This window comes from Danio rerio, chromosome 13 (genome assembly GCF_049306965.1).
Source record: "Danio rerio strain Tuebingen ecotype United States chromosome 13, GRCz12tu, whole genome shotgun sequence".
NCBI lineage: Eukaryota > Metazoa > Chordata > Actinopteri > Cypriniformes > Danionidae > Danio > Danio rerio.
In genome coordinates, this window is record NC_133188.1 from 50,600,001 (window position 1) to 50,609,776 (window position 9,776).

The 9,776-nt window shown below is 39.4% G+C and overlaps 1 protein-coding gene across 1 annotated transcript in view; it reads right to left on the reverse strand.

The window, feature by feature from the left end:
- Window positions 1–9,153, reverse strand: part of slc29a1a (solute carrier family 29 member 1a) — an 88,530-nt gene extending 79,377 nt beyond the window's left edge. Inside the window, exon 1 of the mRNA XM_009307586.5 lies at window positions 9,046–9,153. The gene's annotated coding sequence lies outside the window, so the exon portion shown is untranslated. The remainder of the gene's footprint in view (window positions 1–9,045) is intronic.
- Between the last annotated feature and the right edge of the window lie 623 nt (window positions 9,154–9,776).

Below are 9,776 nucleotides of genomic sequence, written 5' to 3' on the forward strand. Positions count from 1 at the left end.
ACCTAAATCCAATTGAGATACTGTGGCATGACCTTAAAAAGGCAGTTTATGCTTTAAAAAACTTTAATGTGGCTGAATTACAACAATTCTGCAAAGATGAGTGCACCAAAATTCCTTCCCAGCATTATAACAGACTCGGAAATACTTGATTGGAGTTGTTGCTGATAAGAGAGGCAGTTTGGAGGCAAACACACACAAACTCACACAGAAAATGACAGTTTGCTATTTTTTTGTGACTGGAAATCATAAATATTCCAACAAATAATGATTTCTTAGCATTTTCTGAATCAAGGGGCGGAGCTACCTGTCAATCACATGACATCCACCAACAGCAAACCAGTAATAGCCAAACATCCAATCATTTCCACTGACAAAATCTGGTCCCGCCCTAAATTCATTCTTATTTGTGAAGTTTTTTCTACAATTACACTGAAATTAAACTTTCAGTTGCATTTGTGCATATTTGACCCAACTTTTGGTTGCGACAGCTATTGTTTTATCATATTACAGTGTGTAAATATCTATCAATTAAGAAAACCATGGGAAAGATAAGAAAAACTTGAAAAAATCCCACATTTTATGAATTTATTTGTCATGCCACAGTTTGTCATTTGTTATGACTGAAAGTCATAGAAATTCAACCAAATATTAATTTCTTAGCTTTTTCTGATGCATGGGCGGGGCTACCTGTCAAGCACATAACATCCACCAATAGCAAACCACCATCAACACATCCAAGAGGTCACAAACGACCCCACAACAGCATCCAAAGAATTACAAGCCTCATTAAAGGTGAGTGTTCATGACTCCACCATAAGATAGAGACTGGGCAAAAATGGCATTGAAGTGACCTAGTCAAAGTTCTGACCTCAATCTAATTGAGATGCTGTTGCATGACCATAAAAAGGCTGTTCATGATCGAAAACCCTCCAATGTGGCTGAATTGCAACAATTCTGCAAAGATGAGTGGACCAAAATTCCTCCACAGCATTATAACAGACTCAGAAATGCTTGATTGCAGATGTTGCTAATAAGAGAGATAGTTAGGGGCAATTTGTTGTGATTGAAAATCATAGATATTCCACCAAATATCGATTTCTTAGCTTTTTCTGACACATGGGCGGGGCAACCTGTCAATCACATAACATCCACCAATAGCAAACCACTATCAACTCATCAAGAGGTCACAAAAGACCCCATAGCAGCATCCAAGGAACTGCAGTCCTCATTTGTCTTAATAAAATTGAGTGTCCACTATAAGATAGAGACTGGCCAAAAATGGCTTTGGAGTGGCCTAGTCAAAGTTCTGACCTGAATCCAATTAAGATGCTGTGGCATGACCTTAAAAAGGCTGATCATTGATGAAAACCCTTCAATGTGGCTGAATTAAAACAAATCTGCAAAGATAAGGACCACAATTCCTCCACAGCATTATAACAGACTCAAACATACTTGATTGGAGTTGTAGCTGATCAGAGAGGTCATTAGGGGGCTTTTCAAAGAACAAACAACACACACACACAAAAATGACGGTTTGTCATTTCGTCACCTTGGAATTATAAGGTTCTATCTGCGTTCTGAATGGTTTTGAAATATTGAGTTTTTGCATTCCATAGCGAACAGTATGTGTGTAACATTTGTCTTTTAATGTCTTAAAATGTAAACAAATTATAAAAAAAACATCCCATAATGTAAATAAGTTGTTAATTAAAAAAGAATATGTAAATAACTCAATTTTGACAAAAATGTCAGATATAACCTTTCTAAGGTGACGATTTGTTGTGACCAATGACTGTAAAAAATATGGATGACGCGACAGCCCCTTTTCCCATTGAACGCCTTGAGGGCAAAATGCCTGCTTGACGGGCACAAACTGTCGCAAAAGACTGCTGAAATTGGAGCCTTGACATGCGCAGAAGGACTGTCTGATGGAGTCGAGCTTCCAACCAAACGCTTTATGTAAAATCAACCACGCCCCCCGAACTGCTCAGCATGCGTTTGCTGTCATATCAACACAAATGGATGTAATAACGTTAACAAATGTGAGGGTTTTATATAATGAAGATTTAATCGCGCCAGCTCCGGGCAGCAGCGCACATAACCTACTCGCGGCGTCGCGGGCTGATTCCTGCTCGCATGCGGCAGCGCCTGCTCGCTCGGCCGCCGCATCTGGCTCAACTGACTCGGGCTGGAATCAGGCAGTGAGTCCAGGCATCCGGAGTAGGTCCAGCAGAGGTAGTCAGTCTGAGGGGTAAGTCTCCGGCAGGCAAGAACTGGCCCCACTGTATTTTGCTATCTGGGTGGCTAGGCGTGTATTAGCAAACTAATAAAGCCCAAAAAAAAGCCCTGACCTTAGCGAATAAACAGTGTTCCACCAGGATCATGTATGTCAGAAACTGTAGTTTACTGCTGAACTCATTTTGTCATGGTAAAATAACACAGAAATCGAGTAATAACACTTCAGTCTCCTGCCGAAGCTCAGACGGTCTGCTTTGAGAAACTGTCAATCACAGCTGTCAATCACGATGACACGCCCAGCATTAAATTACTGCTAAAAACAAACTGTTTACAAAAATGAGGATCTGCACCTATTTCAGCACAATAACCAATGCCTTAATCGACCAGAACCATCTTTCGGGACAGTTTATTGCAAGTGTAATTAATTTTTTTATTTGGGCTCAAGTCTCCTTCATTAACACGGAGGAGGCGGGCTTTATGACTTGCACTGCAGCCAGCCCCCAGGGGGCGATCTAACGGCCGAGACCTTCACTCAAACGCAGGCTTGCGGCACACTTGGTTGTGACTGAAAATCATATATATTCCACCAAATAATGATTTATTAGCTTTTCCTGAAGCATGGGCTACCTGTCAACCACATGACATCCACCAATAGCGAACCACTATCAACACATTCAAGAGGTCACAAAAGACACCATAGCAGCATCCAAAACAAATTGCAGGCCTCATTTGCCTTAGTAAAAGTGAGTGTTCATGACTCCACCATAAGATAGAGACTGGGCAAAAATGTCATAGAAATGGCCCTGTCAAAGTTCTAATCTCAATCCAATTAAGATGCTGTGGCATGACCTTAAAAAGCCTGCTCATGATCGAAAACCCTCCAATGTGGCTGAATTATAACAATTCTGCAAAGATGAGTGAACCAAAATTCCTCCACAGCATTATAAGACTCTGAAATACTTGATTGCATTTGATAAGGACAACCACCAATAGCAAACCACTAAAGGCTGATTTATACCTCTGCGTCAAGCACACACGTAATGCTATGGCGTGATCTACGCTGGACACATAGCCCTTACCGTGGCCGTCGCTGACATGCACCTATCAAAAAGAGAGCCGTGCGAGCCCGATGGAGCATTTGTTTACAAGTGTGGAGTCCCATGTAGGAGCTCCGGATGGAAAGTTTTGTTTTGTGTTTACCTCATGGTTAAAGTTGTTGCACGTCCACTGGTTCCTCTCTCAAAATGAGCGAGTTTTTGAGTTTGAAGTGTTCAGAAAAACAAAACACCAGCGAAGAAACTCGACACAGACTAATAAAAACACCTCACTGCCAACTAGTGTTTTGGAAGTGTTACTGCAGAGCAGCAGAAACAGAGTGCAGAAGTATAAATGCACAGCTACGCGCGTTGCATGCGCCGTGGGTTACGCCGATCACTTGACGCAGAAGTATAAACCAGGCTTAACAGCCATTTTAAAGCTCCAAACAAGAAACAGAATCAAAGTATGTGCAATTTTTTCCCCTGTTGTGAGTGCTGAAAGCTGCAGTAGTTTGACAGAAGCGCTGCTGTGTGGCTCTGCTTTTGGCACTGGTGTGAGGGAACAGATTGTGCGCAGTATGGGGTGGCACACATTCAGGACGCTCTCATACTGAGGTCACGCTCCAGCACTCTGACATTTCCTTTCTTTGCTTCTCAATACACTGAAGCCAATAAAGCTTCTTCAGCCGCACATTCGTGAGACTCTGAGGAGGAATCCGCCTGATATTTTGGGGATTTTCTCACGGGATCGCCTGTGGAGGTCTGACCTGACACAGCATGTGGGCTGCGTACAAATTCGCCTACATTCAGCCGTCAAGGGTTCTTGTTAGGACAGTTAATTTATTTGATGACCACTGCTGCTTTTAATGTGAGGCTCAATGAGTATAATTTTTGTAAAGTAATTAATTTAGCATCAATAATTAAATTGATTTAGCATGAATAATAATTATTCATGATAAATAATAATAATTTAATAATAATAATAATAAATTCATATTTTTTTTATAAATATTACATACATATTAAATCACATTTTGCTCATATAATGAATATAATTATATACAATAAATTACTTAAAATGGCTGATTTCCACATTGTGAATCTCAGTTTATGTATAACAAGTAAATAATTACAGGTTATTAATTAAATATGTAATTTAAATAAGTTAATAATTGATTGAATTTGAATCATTTGTATAATTGTATGATTTGCATTTGTTTGATTTTAAATATATCAAAATTATTTTTGATTGCAAATTATTTTAAAATATTTTTGATGAATATGAATATTGTTATTTTTAAACAATTGCAATGTAAATAAAGGGAAACATTTATTTAAAATATTTTAATTAGGATTATTATTATTTTACATACACAGATTCACCATTTTGGAAAAGGTTATAGTCATTTATAAAGCTCTGGGACTGCTGCAAACCACATTGAGAGCCACTGAGAGTCATTATCTACAAGCAACAAAAACATGGAACAGTGAAGAACCTTCCTAGGAGTGGCTGGATGACCAAAATTACCCTAAAAAAACATGAAAAATTCATCCCAGAGGTCACAAAAGACCTCAAATAACATCCAAGGACCTGCAGGCCTCACTTGCCTTAGTGAAGGTGAGTGTTCATGACTCCACCATAAGATAGAGACTGGGTAAAAGTGGTTAGCATGGCAGATATACAGGACGAAAATCAATCAATCAGTCAATATATCTATCTACCTATCTATCTATCTATCTATCTATCTATCTATCTATCTGTCTGTCTGTCCGTCCGTCCGTCCGTCCGTCCGTCCGTCCGTCCGTCCGTCCGTCCGTCCGTCCGTCCGTCCGTCCGTCTGTCTATCTGACATCTTGCGAGTTTTGGGAAAATACTTTGTGGACTGATGAGACAAAGGTTTAACTTTCTGGAAAGACTTTGGAGTGGCCTAGTCAAAGTTCTGACCTGAATCCAAATGAGATGCTGTGGCATGACTTTAAAAAGGTCTCTAATGTGGCTGATTACAACAAATCTACAAAGTTAAGTGCGCCAAACTTCCTTCACAGTGCCGTAAAAGACCCAAAAATGCTTGATTGCAGTTGTTGCTGCCAAGGGTGGCCCTTAGGGGCAAACACTTCACTTCACTTCACTTCACTTCACACAGGGCTATGTAGTTTTGTATTTGTTTTCCCTTAATAATAAAAATGTTTGTTTTAAAAATGCATGATGTGTTCACCTGTGTTTTCTTTGACTTTGACTAATATTTAAATTTGTTTGACGATCTGAAATATCGTCAAACAAATATAAATAAATAAAATATATCTAAATTAAACGTAATAAGTCATTTTCATCCAGTAATTTTCCTTTAGCTTAGTCTCTATATTAGGGGTTGCCCCAGCAGAATGAACCACCAACTTTTCCAGCATATGTTTTACTCAGCGGATGCCCTTCCAGGAACAACCCAGCACTGGGAAACACCCATGGAGAACACGCAAACTCCACACAGAAATGCTAACTGACAAAGCCAGGACTCGAACCAGCGACCTTCTTGCTGTGAGGGGACAGTGCTAACTACTGAGACACAGTTTTTTTTTTAAATGTGAGTTTCAGTCTGTCAGTTTTAAAAATATTAGCTGGATTCAGAGACTTAAACAGGTCTGTTTATTGGAAAAAAAATGACTGCATGTCTACAAATAAATACTTATATTTTTCTGAAGAGGTGGAAAAGTATTACAACACATTTAGATACGTATATTTGGAGTTTACTTAACCTTTCACCAATGTAATCTGAGGCAACTACAATTCAACACAAAGTAACTTGATGTACAAATGTATCCGCTAAAAATATTCACGATGGCAGTACTTGTTCATTCATTCATTCATTTTCTTTTCGGCTTAGTCTCTTTATTAATCTGCGCTCACCACAGCGGAATGAACTGCCAACTATCTAGCATATGTTTTACGCAACGGATGCCCTTCCAGCCGCAACCCATCACTAGGAAACATCCATTCACACTCATTCACACTTATACACTACGGACAATTTAGCCTACCCAATTCACCTGTAGTGCATATTTTTAGACTGTACAGGAGACCCCGGAGGAAACCCATGCGAACATGGGGAGAACTTGCAAACTCCACACAGAAACGCCAACTGACCCAGCTGGGGCACGAACCAGCAACCTTCTTGCAGTGAGGCGATTGTGCTACCCACTGCGCAACTGTGCTAGTATTGTATTTTATTTCTGTTATTTTCTTTGTAGGGTGTAGGTAGTTTTATTGTGGGTGTTTAGGTAGAGTGGGCTTTTTGTTTGTTATTTTTAGTGGATCCTCTCCAAGGTAATAGACTTCACTTTTTGGGTGATAAATAAAGAAAAAAGTTTTTAAAAAAAGACCAAAAAAAAAACTGACCCGACTTTGCGATTCAAAAAAGTGAACTTTATTTGTCACGTGTTTTATTTATGTTACGTCCTTGACCCAGACCAGGGTTGTAACACTCTCCATTTAAATATAGATAACTGAACTAGAGGTTTTGGACAGACTATTGTGTATAGTTCTTTTTTTAAATGTCTTTTTTTTTTTTTTTAGGAAAAGTTTTGTTGAATAAAAAGTATTCAGCTATATTCACCTTGTTTTAACATAGGATTTAAAATTTTAAGCTAGGATTTACTTATTTATTTTTGGTGTGGTAAATCCTTAGTGTTGAGCCCTGAAAAGCCTAGTGAAACAAAAACTAATCGCAATGCAGTGCTTTGAAACCACAAACTATTTGCTCTTGCTCATTGAGCAAGGTCATACACAACATACAAAAAGACACAAAATCTATATCAAGTAATTTTAGCATGCCAAAGTCAACCTTTATGCATAACTCATTTACCCAACAACAAAATTGTGGCTAGTGAGAATGGCGAGTGGCTAGTAACATTGGAAAACTACTATCCACAGTGGCTGGTGATCAAAAAAGATAATGTCAAGCCCTGCCTGTAGGTTACAAACAACCCTAAAGCAGGGGGGGACTGGCCATCTGGCAGAAGGGCCGGACCATTTTTTAAATGTGGGCCGGTCAGCTATTTTATTATTTATTTTTTTATATGTATTGTTTTTACCTGTAGGCAGCTTTTGATGATGGTAGTAGTAAGAATAATAATAATAAATGTTAAGCATTGGCCGAACCGGCAACGACCGGCTGGTTTCGAGATGGACCATCCTAATCAGAGGTTACACGGAATTTTATCAAAATCTGGCAAGAATGTCAAACAAACAGTAAGTGCAACACAAGCCAATTGTCAGAGATGGACCATAAAAAAGGAAAGGCAGTGCCGAAACGCTCAAAGAAAGCAAAAAAAAAAGGCTCTAAAATCAGATGCTGCCAAATGCATAAAATGAACTGAACTATTCTCGAAAGGGGGAAGCGCAGTGGGTAGCGCTGTCACCTCACCTCATAGGTGTGTATAGGGGTTTCCCAGTGATGGGTTGCAGCTTGGAGGGCATCCGCTGTGTAAAACATGTACTAAATAAGTTAGCGGTTCATTTTGCTTTGGCGATCCCAGGTTAAAAAAGAGACAAAGCCGAAACGAAAATGAATGATTTCATATATAAATTTGTTATAAATGGGTTGTTTTTGTTCCAGTCACATACAGTAAATGTTTAAATATCTAATACATATGGTACTGCTTATATTATTTTACTATCTGTACACCAATATAAGTAGTGAATGTGTGTGTCCATGGATGGGGCTGTGTCAGTGTAGTAATGTGGGCTGGTGTCAGGGCCGGAGTGGGACTCTTTTTCAGCCCTGGAGTTTCAAGCCTCAGACCGGCCCACCTCAGTTCACCACTGACTATATTAAAATAAGGTTATTTCCAATTCAGTTTCTAATTACACTATCACGTCTTTTTTTGAGAAAACAGCACTTTTAGAACTTGAAATGTTCAACAACCCCTACAGTATTATGTCTTAACAATAAAAATGAAAAAAAAAAAATTAATTCTCAGACAAGGACCGAACCCAGGTTGGCCGCGTCATAATCTAACGTACTAACCACTGTACCACAACAGCTGTACGCATAACGGTGACTAATCTAGTTATATCAACATTAACCTGCACCCTGCTCACGACGCTACGAGAAAATAGATAAAAAAGAGCAGAGCTGTGGTAAAATAATGAATAAGAAGGCTGTGGTTAAGTAAATAAATAAATTATTTTTAAAAAGTGTGATGACTGCTGAGAGCAACCGATTCTGGAACTAGGGACACCGGCCCTCGCGGCCAAAAAACGGACCGGCCCACCGGGAATATTTCTGGTCCTCCCTATTAGCCAATCCGGGCCTGGCTGGTGTGGCTACAGTGATTTAAAAGTGCCAGTCCGCCCCTGCCCTAAAGGACTCAATAAATTTGATCAGCTGTGTTTAAGGTTGGACCAAAACTGTACAGAGCTGCGGCCCTCCGGGAACTGAGTTACTAAACTAAACGATAATGTTTTTGAAAGGGGAGGGGCTACTGTATGCCCCGCCCTCTCTTCGTTTGTTAAACTCGAAAACAATACATCTTTAAAGCAATTACAACATAAAGTGATTTTTTGTATCAATATCATTTCCTATATCTATATAGGATGCAGAACCCTTCATGAAGTGCAGCATGCAGTGCTCCTGCAATCAGTACACTAGTGTTAATCATGTCAATCAGAGCGTGTTCAGTGACGCAGTGTCGAGTATCTGATCATCTTCATCATCAGTCGGTTGTCAGTGTGTTATTCAGAGGTTTCCTTCAGTGTCTCTCAGCAGTTACTTACATTGCTGGAGTTTTCTGCTCCTCCTTCATGTCTGCATGTCAATGTTTTCTGCTTTTCGGTGTTCATGTTCAGCGTGCTGTGAATTCCTCGCTGAATGAATGAATGAATGGCTCTCTGTCTGTCAGCAGTTCAGCTTTACTCCGTGATCCGGTCCGGATCAAAAGCGTCAGAACCACGTCATTACGGTTGAGCCATTTTTAGGGTCCTTAAAGAGACAAATTAAAATTGATATACAATATACAGTGTGCAGGAGTTTGAGATAGTGTGCGTGTGCAGTTATAGCTAAATAATATTGACTTGTTTTAATGCTGTGAATGTGAAATTAGTTTTTGAATAGACATTTTTACATTATGAAATCCACAAAGGGGGTTTTAAATGTGTAATATATTGCACAATTCAGTGTGTTATTTCTTTGCAAATATCTTCAAAATAAAGTAAACATTACTTTAAAGAAACTCAGCTATAATGACACTACAATTTATATACACTCGCCGCACACTTTATTAGGTATACTTGTCCAACTGCTCGTTAAGGCAAATTTCTAATCAGCCAATCACATGGCAGCAACTCAATGCATTTAGGCATGGTCAAGACGATCTGCAGTTCAAACCGAGCATCAGAATGGGGAAAAAATGTGATTTAAGGGACTTTGAATGTGGCATCACTGCTAAAAAATCCAGCTTAAACCAGCCTAGGCTGGTTGGCTGGTTTTAACTGGTCAACCAGGCTGG